Source organism: Sander vitreus, chromosome 8, assembly GCF_031162955.1.
Source record: "Sander vitreus isolate 19-12246 chromosome 8, sanVit1, whole genome shotgun sequence".
NCBI classification, from domain to species: Eukaryota; Metazoa; Chordata; class Actinopteri; order Perciformes; family Percidae; genus Sander; species Sander vitreus.
In genome coordinates this window covers 20,206,975-20,226,278 of record NC_135862.1, presented here as the reverse complement: position 1 = coordinate 20,226,278, position 19,304 = coordinate 20,206,975, and the positions used below count along the sequence as shown (strand labels likewise).

Sequence of the window (19,304 nt, the reverse complement as noted above, 5' to 3'; positions counted from 1 at the left end):
CATGGTAGCCCTTCACAAAAACGGTGCTAATACATCACAACAGTGCTTTACAGTTGGGGCTCTCAAGCGTTCCTGCTGTCTTTCAGGAACTCGTAGAAGCTTCCTAAACATCTGCACCGTTAACACCACCAGTCTAACCAGTTTAAACAGACTATATTTATAATTGGTATGTTTAAAGTAGGACTTTGTGTTTACTTGGCTAAAGTTAGTTGTGCAAACTGTGTATTAAAAAATAAAATACACCCAGATGCTTGCTTTAGTTGCAGTGCTTAATAAAGTTGATCACTGATTACACATGCATTTGTCTCAATTCAGAATGTCTTCCCACTTGATACTTTAAGTTTAGCAAAGTAGGGACCTCACACTTCAACAGTGGTGGAATGTAACTAAGTACATTTACTCAATACCTGTACTTGAGTACAAATTTGAGGTAGTTGTACTTTACATGAGTCTTTTCTTTTCATGCTACTTTCAACTTCTACTCCAGAGGGAAATATTGTACTTTTTACTCCACAACATTAATCGGACAGCTTTAGTTACTAGTTACTTTATAAATTAAGATGTTTGCACATAAAACACATGTAGTTTATAAAATCTGATGTTTTATTATAAATTAAACAACCCAACAAACACAAACAGCCTACAAGTCCAGATGAAATTATAAGACTATTAAACACAGTTTAACTGTTTGGATCGTTTCCAGGTTCTAAAATGTGAGGATTTTTCTGCATTGAGTACTTTTACTTTTAATACTTTAAGTACATTTTCCTGATGATACTTACATACTTTTACTTAAGTAACATTTTCAATGCAGGACTTTTACAGTGCGGTATTAGTACTTTTACTTAAGTAAAGGATCTGAATACTTCTTCCACCACTGCACTTCAATTTGTTCAACACCCCAATGTTCCTAAAAAAACAACACATGGTGTTAGATTAGTGCAAGCAACACCAGAACCCATTTTTAGCGGGCTCTAACAAGTGGCGAGAGGAGAACAGATGAGACACAGCATGGAGGGGCATGACACAGTGGAGTCAGAAGAAGTGTCTTAATAAACTCTCACCTCAAAATCCTGTACCTTGTTAAAATTTACCGGCTGAGCCCCGGGAAAAGTGGCCTATGTCTCACCTTATACTTTGCTATCACTCAATTCTTGCAGAGCTTCTCAGCAGTGCTATGATAGAATACCATCTAGGACAAAGCACTTACAATAGGCCCTCAAATTCTGAACATAATTCATATTTCACAGGATGACCATTTCAAGTTAAATGGACCTTTACATGAACAGATTGTATGTGTTTTCCGAAGATATGATTAAACCTTGCTTCGACTGAGTGAACTTAATGCATTTTCTAAATATTTTGATTTTTCAGGCGCTTTCAAACTGGCAGAACATTACAGCTTACTTCACTGACTCTGCAATAAAAATGGCATAAATCTTTCTAAGTGAGCATTTTTTAAAGCATTTAAACTAAACCAGCACTCCTCAACAGACTGCCAATTCAAATTCAATAAATACCCCACCTTTTAACCTGTGCTGCACTCATTTTAGAGCACATTTTTAGAACACATAAAAATATTGGACCAGTAACTATCCTGCAAGTATAGACAATAATGTACTTATTAATCGTCCTTGTGGAAGCCTCTAATCTTTGATGGTCACTAAATAGCCTAGCACATTTATACTAAACAATAAAACGATACAATCTTATTCTTTGTCTTTATCAATTAATGTGCCCGTGTAGACAAAGAAATGTCACTCATTTCCTCTGACTAATTGCTTTGAGCAAGCATGGACCGCTATGACGTTATAATAGGATTTTAAAAGGGATTATAGGAGTGCATGCTCCTTTTAAGTCTGTTTCATTTAAGAAGGTCAAAATGCAGAGGGGCTAGGACCCAGGGAATAAATGCTTCTACACATTAGAGGTTTTGGTGAAGGTGGTTGTCCAAAATGGCCCTGAATCTCTGCAAAGCTGTGGTATCACATGATGATATACAACATGTATGTCAGACTTGATGATTCACAACATATAACTTAAAGTCTCATCAGGCTTTATGGAGAATTACAAAGAATTGCTGCATTAGTGAGGGGGGGAATTCAACATTTGGTCACATTGTAATTTCCAATCAAATCAAAGTTTTTTGTGAAGTTTAATATGATTAAAGTGGCTACGTATATAGGCAAACTTGTTAAAACTACACACTATCCGATCTTGGCCTGAGAGCAGGCAATAATCTTGTCAAAGAAATCCAATTAAAAGCACCTGGATCCTGAGGAAACAGAGGAGACTGGTACCTTTTTAAAAAGCTATTTCTGAGAGCCACAGGCTACTGGGGGCTACCAGGGCTCTGCTCCTAATAGTCTTAAAAAGCTGGGTTTCCCTTTTCTAACAACCGATACACTAACACGCGTATAAACGAACATGCAAGCACACACCAATATGAACTGACTTTAGATCTCAAACTAGGGATGTTTATTTTTTTTGCCAATATCTGCCAATATCGAGTCCTATCCGATTCTTACATTTATCTTAATGTTGATCAAATATGTAGGCCCTATCTGACACAATAATATAACAGCTGTAGCCTTCTAAATTTGGCACATCTTATTTTTCACAAGCTTCTTGATCCAAATATTGAAGGTCCTGATTAAAAACTATAAAGTTGATAAACTTAAATGATTGATATAATATGAATAAAATTGTAACTGGGATAATACGACTCTTGATATTGACGTGAACTCTCACTCACCTATGGAGCAGAATGCTTGCAGTGTAGAGCAATGAAGAAGAGCAGCACTGCTACACTAGCAGACTGAGGTGGACATAACTCAGTAAAGGAAGGTTAGGATTTTGATCGTCATTTTAGCAGATACTGATCAATTAAAATATGCCCAGATCGGCCCTGATAACGATCAGTTATCAGCTCAGGGCATTCCTATCTCTATCAACCTGCAACATTTGGACTGTCCTTCATTTCAACACACAGACAAGGCTTCATCCATTCTTTGTTGAACTTTAATGCTTTACAAACACCAAAGCAAGTAAGCATGTGACTACTCTTCTGAAGTGATTTTGGAGAGGTAATTATGAAGTTAAATACACTGGTTAACTCAAATGACACCATTGTATTCATATAATACTATCACATATATATCTATATCAATCCAGGCTAAAGTCAATGATATTAATAGTGCATGCATGTTGCTTCCTCTAAATTTCAGGTTGTGGTCGACTAGCGGGGCCTGCTTTGTTTGTTTGAGAAATTGATCAACATTGATTGTGATTGGTGGTTTGCTGTGCATGCAAAGCCTGCATGTCACACACTAGCAACAAACTCTGTGTATCCAAGAACACTTAAATCAGTGTAAATGATGTTATATCAGACACAGACTTCTGTTGTAGATTAGTGTTACATTTTCAGCTTCGCTGCTCCGAACCGTAATGTTAGTTGGGACAGGCCCCTTGATTCTTAAGGCTAACTATATTTGCTTTAGCCGGGCTGGTAGCAGCTTTCTGGCAATTAATCAGTCAGTCTCATTAATCAGTCCCTCCAGGATTTCGCAATCGCAACAATTCACGCAAATTCAACCAATCACCGTGAATTTCGTGCTACTCGCAATTTTGACCAATCACCGCAAATTTGACCAATAACCGGATTTTTCCGCGACTTCAAACTATCACAACAGTCCCACGTGCCAGACTTTGCGTCAGTATGTGACTCTGAGGACGCAACTCTCTGAGAGCCACTGACCAAGAGGGAGTGAGAACCTCTTAATACATCCATGGTGAGAATGTGTTGACGTAACACGCATACGTTGCCTAATTCATTTCCTTGTTTCTGATATGAAGACGAGACGTGTGTGACTGGAACATCTCACATTCACCAACAAAACGTACAGCGAAAGATATACACACGGTGATTGAGATGAGACGTACATGATGACCTAAATTGAGGACAGCTATGCTCGTTATTGTAAGTGCAATGATAAGTTAAAGTTCAATAATCACTTTTTCAAACCGTATTAATGTGTGTCCCAGCCCAGGATAGGAAATTAACTAACAATGTAAAGATCAACAAGCCACTGACACAATAAATTAGTATCTTTTGTCTTAAATCCACCAGCCATTTTCATATTATACCAACATTTGCAGCATCCTGAGCCTTTTTGTTAAATCGCTACTTTTTTTTGCAATTTTCCTTGTCTCTCGCAACTTCATTGCAACAAAAATACAAAAGACATCGCAACTTTTATCGCATTTTTTTTACAAAAGCTCCCGCAAAATCAGGCATTTTGGGCTGCAACAATCTCAAAAAAAGGCTGGGAAATCCTGGAGGAACTGATTAATCAGGTGATTTATTTTGTCTTTGCATAAAACACTGACTACTGTAGCTCCACTACCCATGGAAAAGCATGTGTGTGTCTGCGTGTTGTACTGTATGTGGCAGTGTGTACTTTTCTACACATAGAGAGAGGTTAGTTGCTAGATTGGATCTGCTAGACATGTCGACGTCAAAAGAGGTGCCTTATTCTGCCTCTGATTGGCTTACCCCGGTATTCTTCAGGTAAGGGTTAGGGTTATTGTTCAGGTGCCGCCGGAAATTCCGCCAGATGTCACTCATTTCGGCCGGATGTCCGTCACCTTCCGCTTTCTTTGTGTTGGCATTCTGAACTCCGATCGATTTATGAGGACTATGGTTAACCTTTTCTCAGATCTCTGCAGGGTAAATCCAGCCAGCTAGCTAGACTATCTGCCCAATCTGAGTTTTCTGTTGCACAACTAAAACAACTTTTGAACGTACACATTCCACCAAAACAAGTTCCTTTCCGAGGCTGTTTTGCAGAGGCACCGTTGCTCCGTCCGGCACTTAGCGCCACCCAAGACGAGTGTGATTGGTTTAAAGAAATGCCAATAAACCAGAGCATGTTTTTGTCCCATCCCCGAATGCTGTGTGGACTCGCCAGACCCTCCTCCGCAGCGCCGTGGAGGAAGGTCTGGCAATGCAAGACTACCCTAACCTTAACCAATCCCTACTCCTCATGCCTAAACCTAACTACGTCGACCATTCTAGCAGATCCGATTTAGGATTTACCACACAGGAGGACTTCATTTCCCATAACAAACCCCGTCGGACTAACGTTACGTCATATAAACATGTCACCCACATGGCCGCCTGTCTTAAAGGGGAAGGGTCGGCCGGTAACAATCATGTAAAAAGAGAACAGTGAAAATCTACTTTTCTATCAAGCAGCAGAAAAGTTGTAGCATTAACATTGCACGTCCTGCAATGTGACTATCGCACATGCGCACATTGCGATGTAGACAATGAAACAACATATTGTGCAGCCCTAATTAATAGCTTAATCAATATGTACATGGTGGTAACTGAAATTGACTGTTGAATGATTGACTATAACTTGTGTCCGTCTGCCCCTAAATTCTACTTGAGCAATATTACATTGCTTGGTGACCAACCATCAAATATAGCTAATTCTCACAATCTTTCAAGTTGCCATGGCAGAGTATTAGATTAAGTTAATTATTATTATTATTATTTGGAATCTTTCAGCTGTTTCATCTGCACAGAACTGCCAAGCAATGAGCAAAACATAACAATAAACGTTGCAGATTATGGCTCTTTAAAGGCATACTATGAGGTTCCATTTTGGTCAAACATTGAAGTACTTGTATTTAACGTTACCTTTGCTGCTTTTTAGCTCTCGCCAACGAGTGAAAGCCTGACCGAGTGGGACTCTTGTCCGGTTCCTCACGCGGTCAGTTTCTCGTTTTCTTTTCCTTGACTCTTCCGACCGCGCTTTCTTCATTTTCTTCGTCGACTCTGCCATAATTCACGTCTGAAATGCGTGCTAGTGTCTTCCATAGAGGCTGCTTCTTATATGTCATTGATGTATGTGACATCGTGCCGTAAGGCAAGTCGTGATTCTCGCTAGATTTGGCGGAGCGCCACCTCTCAAACCTGCATTGCTGGTTTTCTCAGCGGTGTCCCCCTCCTGCTTTGCTGTCGGGATGATTCGCCCTACTACGAGTTTGTTTACCATCAAAATGACTTGAAGCTGTTATATTAAGTTCCAAATCTTGCATAGCCTTTAATTCCTGAACGTGATGGACTATCCTTTGACACCCCCTTCCAATCAAAAGAAGGGGAAACAGAGCAGAGAACGATGGAATAAAGAGTGGAAGAGACCAATCACCTCTGCCTGAAGGGTTTTGAAAGTAATTGAAGCTGAAATACAATAACGATGCGGCACGGTGTCAGGATGTCACAGGAGGCAGCTAATTGGGGACAACCCCTCGTACACCTCGCAGTGATTTAGTGGGAGATGGCATTAGAGGACAGGAACAAGTTTAATTGGGTGTGTTGAATAACCAGATAACTTTTAAGGGTTTCTGTTCATATGAGATCTCTACATTTCTGGTTATCTACCAGGAATAATGGGCTAATTCTTCAGATCAGCTCTGAGGAAAGAGGAGAGTACTCACATAATTGGCCGCAAATCAAAGCATCTCTTTTAGATTTGCACCTGTTTTTTATAGATAGAATAGAATAGGCTGTGATGTCTCACTCTTTGAAGAGAAGCCGAGTTTTCACTGGATTTGTGACAAACAGGATCAAAACAAAAGACCTGCTGCAAAGCAGATTGCAAATTAGCTTGCTGAATAAAAGATCAAAAAAAAAAATTAAATTAAATTTTTGTTTACTGTGATCTTGAAAATGTCTTAATTTGTAATGTTGTTCATGCTAATTACAGTTTTCATATATACTGGATAAAGGGCGTGAAAGCAGGGCATTTCATTGCATGGTAATGTAAAAGTAGTGGTCATGTTCCAGAATGCTTTGTCAGCTGTACCGGTGACATTTTATTATCAACCATGGTTTTTCCCCTGGTGTATAGCATTTGGTATATAAACCTCTGAATGCATTCTACATCTTGTACATACAGAATATGAGGGGAAATTACTTTCTATGACGACGGTGATTTCCTCCACAACTGTCAAACCTGGAAATTCTCACATTTTCTAAAAGAACAGAGAGAGAGAGAGAGAGAGAGAGAGAGAGAGAGAGAGAGAGAGAGAGAGAGCGAGAGAGGATACACTGGTTTCCATAGCAATTGTCGGCACTGTCACATGGTTACCTAGGAACTAGTCCTATGATGCTGTGCAATCTATTTGTTTATGTTGGGAAGTCTCCAGCTGTCGCTTACACAGAACAAAGCCATATCTTGCTATTTCATTTCTGACAGATAACGAGTTGTTTTCGAAATCTGAAAGGTCCGAGTTTCAGAGATGTCAAGGAAGGACGACAAACTCCTGCTTATCTCACATAATTTGTCTGAGTACCATAAGTACATTTTAACATACATAAAACGGTGGGTCATATGCAGGTCAAAAGGAGCACACACAAGCAACATTGACTCTGAATCTCAATTTTTTGCGGACTGATCAATGCTCAGTGGATGTGTAAAACAGATAGGAAAAAGCAAGTGCATCCTGGGTGATACTGAAGGAAGAATAAATGCAAAAGCAGCAAGTATAAAATAATAAAAGATATTTTAACTGTGAGATTGTAGATTGAAACACACTTTAAACAAATGTTACATGAAGTTTACTGACATTGGTTCTGATAGTATGTCTCAGATTATAATGATTTAAAATGAACAGCAGTAACCCCAATACAACCCAATGTGACCAAAATGCATTATTGAGCTAGAATAATTAATCGGGAAGTACTTCATTAACTACAGTTGATTACATTTTTTTTCCTCAACCCTGGTGAGTACTCCTGACCTTGGTACAGTTTTCTACAGTCCTACTATTTTTTCAATAAAAGCTACAATTTTGAAGGTAAAAATGTCAACCACATCACGGTTACAAGTACGGACGGTATGAGAAAGTGACAATATTAAGTGTGCTTGCATGACAGCAAGAGTGTAAGAGAGTGTTCACAGGGTAAAAAAGCTTTGAGCTCATCTGCCTAATGAAAGGCTGACTTGATTAAACCCAAACCCCTGTGACTGCCTAATACCAACCCTTCTTCTAATCAGAAATCACTGAAATGAGTTCTCTACAGGGTGGTAAAACATGACTGCACAAAGGTTTCTATCACTTTAGAAAGACAATCACAATTACAGGCAACTACTGAGCACAAACTCTTTCATGCTGCAGCAATCATTAAGAACTGCAACACATAATTATGTAACATCTTTCAAATATATCTAGCCTATATATTGTTTATCACTTGGCTAGAAAACAAACTGACTTACGTTTAAAGATGTAAATGTATTTTCTTCTACTTCAGTCTATTTTCTCCTCACATTCACCACCCCATATACTGTTAAAGAGTGCCCTCTGCTGTTCTGGCAAGTACACTGCACCGAGACCAGGCTACTGTGCAAAACACAGTTTTTAAGGTTTTCATGCACATAGAAGTGACTAAAGATGTATACATGTAACAGAAACCTGCTTTCTTTATAATGTACAGTATTTAAATAAATACATCTCACGAGTAGAAATTAGGCAATAGTGAAAACAGGTACATATATACATAGATATTTAAGTATAACTATGATAGAAACATTTCAAGCACTCCACCACGGAGTATAGCAACTGAATCGTAGTAAATGCTCTTCATTCATTTTCGACAACAAATAAGTCTCCTTAGAGACCGTCAAAAATTGCCGTCGCCGACTATATTTCAAGTCGTCTAGGCGGGGTATTGGGTAAAGTTTTCAACTAGCAATAATCGCGCCTCGGATAAACCTCATAGGCTACGATACTGCCACTGCGCAAAGATGACTACTGACAGGCAGAGACAGAGGAGTGTCTCCGGTCCGCACACCTCTCTGTTGCGGTTCAACAATGGGTGCGGCTTAAAGTCTGCTGTTTTATAATATATCGTTATAAATTGTGTAGAAATATAAAACCATGTTATCAGCCAGAGAAAAGTCATGGATACTTTACAAATGCATCTCCATAACTGAAAGCAGTAGGTAAGGAAAAGACTAAATAAAAAATAGAAAACACAGACGCGTTCTGAACTTTGCGGTCGAATCGTGTATTAACTTATTATCAATATGAATAAAGGCAAGAACAAACAATCCAACATAAAAATTCACACACAACGTTAAATACGTGCGCAACAATTGAAGTAAGTTATAAGCGGAAATGACGTATTCTCTGGTACGTCTTTGATTAAGGCTCCCTGAACTCCGCCCATGGATGCAGACTCAGCCAGACTGGAAAGACGAATGTTTTTAGAACATGCCTTTTTTATTTTTTTATTTAAACCAATTCAGTCGCATGTTTAAGTGCGGGGAAACATGTGAAGACAACAGAACATACAGACACTAAACATTATTACGACTTAAATTCCCAAAAATAACACAAGAACAGTCGTTACATACTGAAATACATAATACTAACAAAAGTGTAAAAAAAATACTGCATTACACTGACTACAAGAACCTAGTGATGGGCAAATGAAGCTTTGGTGAAGCACTGAACAACTTAGAAGAATTGTTTTGAAAATGGGTCCATTACTCGAAGCTTCAGTAACAGCGACCTCGCCTGGTGAAGTGCCAAGGCTGCATCTAAATGATCCCAGCAAGATAGTGGACTGGAGGCTTTTAGACTAGTGACACACACACACACACACACACACACACACACACACACACACACACACACACACAGTGTACATGTATACTAAGAATGGGATATCATTCTTTTGACAAATAAAGATTTATGAATTTGTGTATTGTGTTATTGGGTATTGGGGAGAAAGTGCTTGGGAAACAGAAGATTTGCTGGGAAAACATGGCACAAGTTGCTTGTGCTTGTGAGGGTATGGCAAGGGGGGGGGTATGTGGGATAGGGAACACTCAAAGATCTTTTTTTATTAAGGAACATTATATTTTCCACACTTTTTGGACTGAGCCTGTTTCTTTTTCTGCTCACAACCTCTCCACATTTAGAGAAAATTCGTTCAGAGGGAACGGATGACGCCGGCTGACGCTTTTATCCAAATAGACCATATATACATACATACATACATACATACATACATACATACATAACATACATACATAACATACATACATAACATACCTTATCAGGAGCGATCAGAATACAGTTTTCCCACGTCAGAACGACCTCTCTTCCTATAGATGCTTCCATCGTAGGTTCATGAAAATAGATCGATACAAATAAACTAATGCTTGTCACTGTATAGGCTGCTACGAACCAAACGCAATGTTGTGCATTCAAGTTTTTATGCTTTGAGCGCGCTACAATTCAGACTCGGGACGAGGCGGTGCCAGTTGCAGTGCAGCAGCTGACTGGTTCGCGTGCGGCGGTGGCGCTGCGAAGCACCCAGCTGCTTCAGAGAATGAAGCAGCTGCTGCTTCGGACGTCATATGTCACGTGGTTTTGTTCCGTACCAAAGCAACCTTCGGTTCAGATGGAGTTGTAGGTTATGGTTTGAAGCACGTATCGAAGCTTCAGTGTCAGAGTGCCATCACTACAAGAACTCCGTTCAACACATTTGTGTACAGACAACCATAATGTTTAATTACGTAACAACACAATACCAGCCATAAGGCCAGGCTTCCGTTTTGATTTTATTTTCGACAATAAATCAGTCTCCTTAGAGACCGTCAAAAATTGCCGTCGCCGACTATATTTCAAGTCGTCTAGGCGGGGTATTGGGTAAAGTTTTCAACTAGCAATAATCGCGCCTCGGATAAACCTCATAGGCTACGATACTGCCACTGCGCAAAGATGACTACTGACAGGCAGAGACAGAGGAGTGTCTCCGGTCCGCACACCTCTCTGTTGCGGTTCAACAATGGGTGCGGCTTAAAGTCTGCTGTTTTATAATATATCGTTACAGTTGTGTAGAAATTTAAAACCATGTTATCAGCCAGAGAAAAGTCATCGATATTTTACAAACACATCTCCATAAATAGAAACCGTAGTTAAGGAAAAGACTAAATAGATAGGTTCATAATAGAAAACACAATCAGACGTGTCCTGAACTTTGTGGCTGAATCGTGTAGTAACTTATTAACACTACTTTAAGTTAATTAAAGTTATAAACAAACAATCCAACATAAACAAACAATCCAACATAAACACTCATACACAACGTCGAATAAATGCACAACATTGAAATAGGTTATAAACGGAAATGACATCCTCTCTGGTACGTCTTTGTTTAAGGCCCCCGGAACTCAGGCAGATTAGAAAGATGAATAGTTTTAGACCATGCCATTTTTTAATTTAAAATAACTCAGTCGCATTTTTAAGAGTGGTGAAAACATGTAGAAACAACAAAACATACCGAAACTAAACCTATAATTACGATTTAAAGCAACACTATGTAACTTTCCCCGCTTCGGTCTCCCTACAGGTTGTCTCATTGGAACTACAGCTGCAGCTAAAAGTTACATAGTGTTGCTTTAAATTCCCCGAAGTAAAACACTTCTAAGACCAGCATTATACTGTAATAGCCTACAGGCAAAGGAGAGTGACATTCACTGACGAGAGTATCCCCGTTTCTATTTATATAAGTAAAACATAAATATAAAGATCATCAGTAGGCTAAGATTTAATACAAATATATATTTAAACATGTACGACTGGGAATTTGTAGAATAGGTGAAGACAAAAAAGAGCCTGGAGCTGTGTGTAAACCATAGACCTGATGAAATAAGCATTAACATGTAGAGACAAAACGAACACAACGTAATAACACAAAAATAATAATCATAAAATAACATATAATATATATAACACAATCGATTGACTACAACACCGTCCGTGGAGGTCTATTTAGCTAATCTGCTACCCATAAAGTACTTGCAATACAAACATAGTACGTTCCTAGTTTTTCTATCGCATTCACAGTTTAATTTTAACAACATATCAGTCTCCTTAGAGACCGTCAAAAATTGCCATTGCCGACTATATTTCAAGTCGTCAAGGCGGGGTATTGGGTAAAGTTTTCAACTAGCAATAATCGCGCCTCGGATAAACCTCATAGGCTACGATACTGCCACTGCGCAAAGCTGATTTGAAAATGGTATAGAGAGGGGTGTCACTCCGCTATACATGTTGTTGAGTTACGGTACTTTAGCTTTAAAGTCATTAAATAGCAACCACACGGTCTTCAGAGCACACTGAAATACATATATTCTACCAACCCAACCTGCTGCTTTTTGAAGTATGCTAAAGTATGCTAAATTAACGTTAATTCAAACTGTGGCCGTGACGCAATGCATCATGGGATAGAATCTCCCACACAGTAATTTTAATGTCAGCCCTGCCCCAGCGTACAGTTTTCCTTCATTTAAAGGTATACAAACTTCAATGTTTCACACATATTAAGCATGTGATCAGTAGCTCACTAACGTATGTATTTAAAACATGTGAGAAGTCTACGGTGGCCCCTTCGACCGAATTTCTAATCGCTGATTCCTGTTTAGAAGAGCTGACACACACACTCGGGTAAAAACAACGTGTTTTAGTGTTGCAACCATTAATATTATACAGTCTATGGTTGCAACAGAAGACAGCGATTGCGTGTAAATATATAATATGGCATCAATTGAAACTTTTTCGAGGAACAGTATTTCAAACTTGCTCATCATGACTCCAATCCGCCCCTCGACTAAACTAACGTTATGCTACAGAAACACCACCAGATGTCGACATAGAACAGTATAAACCTGTTGTACTGTCCCTGTGAGGGCCTGTTGATTTGAAAAGTAACCACATATGTAATATAAACCTAGCTAGCTAGCTACTTCCAGACAAAATATATGACGTTTAGCTACATCTCAAAACGGTTTGTTAATGTAGCTAGATAATTACCGTTAACTGACACGATAATCGCCCAGATAAGTTTAAAGTTATCAAAAATGGATAATTATACAGCAAAAATTACGTTTTTAAAAACGTCAGTCTGGTTGGTAGCCTACTAATACTACCGTGCAATGATATCACTTACCAAGTAATGTTGAACTTTTCTCACCTGCTGCGGCCTCCTCGAAAATTCTATTGAAGAAGTACAACTTTTTAGGAGGAAAAAAGTATGTCCAAAAGTGGTATGTCTAAAACACAGATAGCCTACATAACTTCCACCTTGTCAGTACCTGTTAAAAAAATGGTGCTCTACGGTGATACTGAAGTTGTAGGCCTAGGCTAAATGAAAACTGAAATTGATTAAACGACTCTTCTTTTCCGTATTTTTACTTGTGCTATATATAATGGATTACCTTTCATAATATTGCTTTAACAAATGCCACGTTTTCACAAGCACATTTATTTTAAGCACTAGGCCAGAGACGACTTTAGACTTTGATTTAATATCCCTGAGAAAGCGTTAAAGACTGTAGTTAGCAGTTGTGATGGTTTTGGCCAATTATTTACTGGTTAAAAGTCATAGTTCTTCCTTTTTTCCCTTCATCTTCTGATTTGAATATACAAACACGTTTCTAAAGGTTACAGAGCCACATGTTTCAGAGATCCAAGATAAAATATATAAATGAATAAAAAATAAAACAATTAGAATCCTGCCAGGATTAACACACAGTTTGGTTCTATGGATTTGGGCCTACTATAAAGTTTTAATGGAAATCCTAAGATTATTGTTTGAAGAGGGATATAATAACTCAGTAATAGTAACAGGGGCTAGAGCATTCATTAATTTAAAAACCTTAAGACAGATGTATCAATTCTAAAATCCTCCAGGAGCTAACCACCAGGAGAAAGGAAGCTTCAATGGGGGGTGTCTGTACATGTAGGCTATTTTGATCAGGCCATAACCCCATAGTAATGGTATGCACTTTGCACACTGCGTTTGTGGTGTATGACACAAACTGTAATTTAAAAAGCCATTTCACTTGTTGTTAAAGCTTCAGTGGGATAATGCAGGTGCTTTTGGGTGCTCAGCAGATAAGCATTGGTGTGCCAGGTGTTAAAGCTGCCTGGGCTGACACATTAGACAGGGATTTGCTCCTGCCAGAATGTCAAGCCAATGAGGTTCATAGAGGTAGGCTTGGCTCACTGCCAGAGACAGGTAAGTACGCAGATAAGGGGATTACACCATGTTTGCACCAAGTAATCTCAAATGAATCCTGCCAGCCTCTGTTTCATCCTCACCTGGAAAGCCCAACAAATTTCTCTTTTCTCAACCAGTGAAACACATTACACGATGATCCTTTTAACCTGGCTTAAAAAGCATTTGAGAGCACATTGGGTTATGGTCATTTGTACTGTGACAGTAATAATCTCTTCTAATTCTCTGTGGCACCTGATTGTATTAATGTTTTCTCCTTTATCACCAGCTTTGCCCAGTCAAGTGATATGTGGGGTATTGTAATAACCTGGGCTGTGCCATAAATGAGATCTGGTTTGGTGGTCCTGCACTGCAAGGCTTAGACTTGACCTGTTGAACAAATACAACTATGTGAGAGCAGTTGAAGTCTCTTTGGGCTGTGTCTCTCCCTGTTAGTTGGAGATGAAAATAGAGTGTAACAGATGGCCTAGCTGTTTTCGCCATTCAGCACAGGCTGCTGGGCAGCCCACAGAATACTGTGCCATCCAAAAGGGACTCAGTAGGCTGCCATAGTCTTCAACATGTTGAGAGCTATTTTCACCCTGAACCATCAATCACAGGCATGAAAAAAAGAAAAAAAAATCAATGTTATACTTGGGTCACAATCTAACCTATTTTACACCATATGGAGCAGCTCATATAGGTCAAGTAAGACTGTTTTGGTTTGGGGGGAAATGTAAGCTTGTCAGTAAAGTCTCTAGACTGCACTTGTGCCAACTAGGCTGATCCAGCTTAGACCACACAGTGCAGATGTCTCCCCATAATCACACATTTACAGGCATTGTCAAGGACAAACAACCTCTTTGAATTAGATATTACTGGCTGAGTAGGGAATGGATATGGTGCACACTTTGGGTAGAAGTGTGTGCATGCAAGCAGGTGTGTATTTGTTTACATGAGTGTAGTTGGATGCACACATGCCCTTGTGTAATCTGTGCTACATCACATCAGCCTGGTTAAAGGCATTTATTGATGCTGAGAGTCCCTCTGTTACCTCTCAGAGTGGGGCCACCTGGACAATACAGGATGAGCTGGGCAGACTGTGATTAGATTGTGTTATGAGCAGGGAGAGGAAAACAATGACATTTTTCTTGAGTAAAATGACAGCTCAGCCAGTGCAAGGGGACATCTGATAAGAGAAGACAAATGTCGCTCATGGTGCCTTTTTAGTTTCTCCCTAAACCTCAAGGTCACAGTGCTACATTAGTATTTTAGTTTCACTCCTCAATGCCACACAGCAATATGTATATACAAAATTATACATTTAAATTGTAGGTATGTTTAATCTACACCCAACCAGCATCTTTAAACATCAATCTTCTAATTCAAATATTCTGTCTTTCTTTTTGCTCTGACACACACATGCTTGCAGACTGTTCACACCAACCCACACACTGCTGCCACCCTGCTATTCCCAGCTTGTGGTTATTCCCAGACTGAATCAGAATGGCACCATAAGCCTGTCAGTCCGTTTTATGCCAAACCTGATGTCTCCTTGTCACACATGCCTTTGCGGAGAATCAGAGCCCTGCATACAGTAGCCATCGCTCGGCCGCTCACACATCCCTCCCTTCCTCTGTAATTACATGTAAGTCATATTGACAGCGGGAGGTGCACTTAGCTAGGTCAGGAAGCCATTCAAATCAAAGTGTTCCTTACGCTGTAAATAGCCTTCCTCTGTCTCCCCGTTGAGTCTTTCTTCACACCTTTATCATTCCCCACCACGACAGTTTCCTGTGTCTGTGAGCTGCTCCATCTGTTATCTCTGCATCTTCAGGTTTGCCACTACAGTACATCTGGCAACCTTCACCTGGTGATATGATAAATAGCAAGACTGATAGATACTGACAACACAGATGCATAGCAAGAGCACAAACAAAGGGTCCAATTGTGAGAATTAATACAACTATTTCTTGTACTGTTTTTTTTTTACTGAACATGTGATTAGATGCATAGAGCTTTAAATAAATGCAGGGATGAGGCACCCTGGTGCATGTCTTCCCCCTTATCTCTCCCCCTTTCCTGTCTACAACCATCCTATTAATTGAAGACCAAATTGCCCCCAAAATAAAATAAAAAAATAAAAATTCAGGGATGGGACTGTAATGCATTTTCTGTATGAAAGACAAGACCAACAGAGGTATGTTTTTTAATCAAATGTCATATGATTAACACAACTTCATCTGTGAAAGTTGTATGTTGCTTAGTTAGTAATGAATGCATTTGAAAAGCATACGCTTGCTGTAGTAAAAAATTACCCAAATTGCTCTCAGAATGTAACCCATACTTTTTACGCTTGAATGTAATATCTATAAATATATATCATCTTTTGCAATAGCATTGGGAATGAGTTACAGGGTTAAAGATGCTCAGACATGCCTCAGTGACCTAATGGACTTGCTAATGATGCATGCACTTCATAACTATTTACTTATCTTACACACAATTCCTTACTATATTAAATGATGTGCTTCATTCAAAACTTCATGTGTGAAAATGCACAATTCAGAAACAAGGCATGTATCAATGCCTTTGTGTACAGTATCTGTTAATGTGACTATGAAAAAAGTTGTAGTGTTGTTGCATTGTATTATGTTGTATTTGTGTTATTTTGTACATTTGTTGTACACACAATTCAGTAAAACACGGTTATATCAATATATAATATGTTTTCATAATACTGTACATTAATAAACACTTTAAAATGTCCTTATAGTGGCATACAATTACATTTTAGCATGTTATAAACATGTATTAAATGTTTAAGAGTCTATAAATGCTGAATAGGTGTGTTACCCTCCTGTTTGTTAATGAGATTGTCAGTTGATGAAACAATACAAGCTGCCACCAACAGAGGGCAGTCTATCCACATGGCAAACAGACACTGAACTATAAACCTTGAGTCTGATAAGACCACTACATCATTATGGACAATTGAAACGCTGTATCATAAATTAGGTTTTATAATGTGTTCATAGTCAAAACATTTTACAGTCCGGACCTGCTGAGGGACACTGTATGACAAATGGTGCTGTTTGACTGTGGTATGATAACAGATCATCACTATTCAAGCAACATGCAGGCAAGCTGCAGGAAGGTATAGGCACATTGATCAAAATGTCATCACAGTCAGGCTATCTAGTAGAACAAAGTGAACTTCTTTTCCAGTTTAGTGAATTTAGAGAGCTTTGACTTGGCCTCTCCTGGCTACCGACATCCCCTGGGCTAGCATGTTCCAAGACTCAGCATCCTCATTACTCTTTAGACAAACAGGTTTGGACATATTGAAGTCAGACCCAAAACAACTCAGCTCTACCCCGCCACTTTCCACTCTCCCAGCTCTGTTTGTGATTGGGAAGTTCTTGTCTCTCTCACTCTATCTCTGGGTGTCTGTTTGTCTGACACTTGTCTGGCTTGGCCTAGTTTCTCCTTGATCTCATCAGTCAATGTGAGGACCTGTGAAGGCCATCTCCCCATCTTGCTCTGTGAATCTCTGCCAGCTCTGTGCCTGTGTCAGCAGTTAGGGGCTGACTCACACCCACGCAGTCTCCAGTCTTCGCTCCAGGGCCCACTGGGCAAAGGCAGCACATCTCCCCAAACAGACACCCTCATTTGCATGCCTATAAATCACTCACAAAACGGACACCCAGCCATACAACAAGGCATGACACGGAGACACAAATCTCAGTGTGCCAAATTGCTGTGTTATATGATATTAGGCTCTAAGGCAAAAATAAGCTATTCATATAACCTCTTGGGTGATGATAGAGCCAATCACGCTTGATTAGTACTTATACACATATGGCCCATATCTGAAATCAGAGCAACTTTTAGCTCCTCGCTGCATGAATGAGTAAAAAAAGTCGGTGAATTTCTTACTAAAAAAGACCTAAACATATGGCTGATTCAAAGCTTGTTAGACATTCACGTGGAAATGAAAGATTGTTGCACTTTCTAAAACTTAGCTTGACTAAAGAGCTTCAAAATTATACCTCCTGTGATTAATGATTCAGCAGCCAAGGTACAGCAAGCACACCAATAATTTGTGTTATAATGACCACTAATACAGCTCTTGTAAGGATATAGTCAAATGGGGCTCAGTGAAATATAAATAAATGAGGAGTGGTTGCTCTTGATACTATTTTTAAACCACGCAATGTCCCCGAATTCCATTTCCATATTAATCTGTGTACATTTTCATGCAAAAGGCCTATCAATGGTTTATTTATGTTTTATTTAGCTGTTTATTTGATAGACCATGAACGTGTAGTTAACATCGTTACATTCAGCCACTTAAAATATAACAGTGTTGCACGTAGAATTTAAAGTGACAGCTAATTTGCAATTATTGTCCCAAGGTGGGCTTTTAGATAAACTGCACAATTTTAAATGAAACCTTATTTTAAAAATAAAGGGAAACAACAAAACAATGCAACTCCCATTATATGACCTACTGTAGGCTATATTATCATAACAGCACAAACACTGGAACATAAAAGTAAAGCCAGTGATGATAATAGTGATGGTATTAGTTTACATCATATTTAATCATTATGGGTCCGTTTTTGGTCAAGAATTGTGATGAAGTTGTGGTTTTATTTGGTTAAAAGAGAGCTTCCTGCTGCTGAGGCTTCTGCTTGTTGGTGATGCTCAAAGGACCAAACATGTCTTGCTGTTTCAGAAAGACATCTGAAACAGCAATGTGTCTTTCTCTGGATAATTGCCAGTCCTCCTGTCAACAGTTTTTACTGGGAGCTGTTTCCTTCCGAAAGCAAAGTTTAGTGAAGCTGTCCATGGTGACGTCTGTTGATTGTCCTGAGTAACCACGACATTGTTTATGAATAGACACATGCTGTATGGGTAGCGTCAATGTTCTGAGTAAGCCTACCTTCAATGAAACGGCTGACCGGCGGGAACGTTAGCGAAACTAAAACCATTAGCCTACTTGTGAACATTTCCTTGTGAACATTCCTTATTTTGCCCGGAATGACCTGGAGGAAGCACCCCCCAGACAAACACTTTGGGAACCACAGCTCGGGGCTGCAAACCGCTCCCACCGCACGCAGAAATATTTCGGTGCGTCGGCGGACAGACAACACAACTTGTTTATCTTTCACCACTCTCTTCTTCTAGCCTACTACTTTCCGCCTGCTGTCTTCTT

The 19,304-nt window shown here is 39.3% G+C and overlaps 3 non-coding genes across 3 annotated transcripts; all 3 read right to left on the bottom strand.

The window, feature by feature from the left end:
- Nucleotides 1-8,677: 8,677 nt before the first annotated feature.
- LOC144522796 (U4 spliceosomal RNA) lies at nucleotides 8,678-8,818 on the bottom strand. The gene has a single exon (XR_013502451.1). It is a non-coding gene; the product is annotated as a U4 spliceosomal RNA (small nuclear RNA).
- Nucleotides 8,819-10,664: 1,846 nt separating this feature from the next.
- LOC144522795 (U4 spliceosomal RNA) lies at nucleotides 10,665-10,805 on the bottom strand. Its single transcript, XR_013502450.1, has one exon. It is a non-coding gene; the product is annotated as a U4 spliceosomal RNA (small nuclear RNA).
- A 1,148-nt stretch (nucleotides 10,806-11,953) lies between these two features.
- Nucleotides 11,954-12,094, bottom strand: LOC144522790 (U4 spliceosomal RNA). Its single transcript, XR_013502445.1, has one exon. It is a non-coding gene; the product is annotated as a U4 spliceosomal RNA (small nuclear RNA).
- Nucleotides 12,095-19,304: the final 7,210 nt, after the last annotated feature.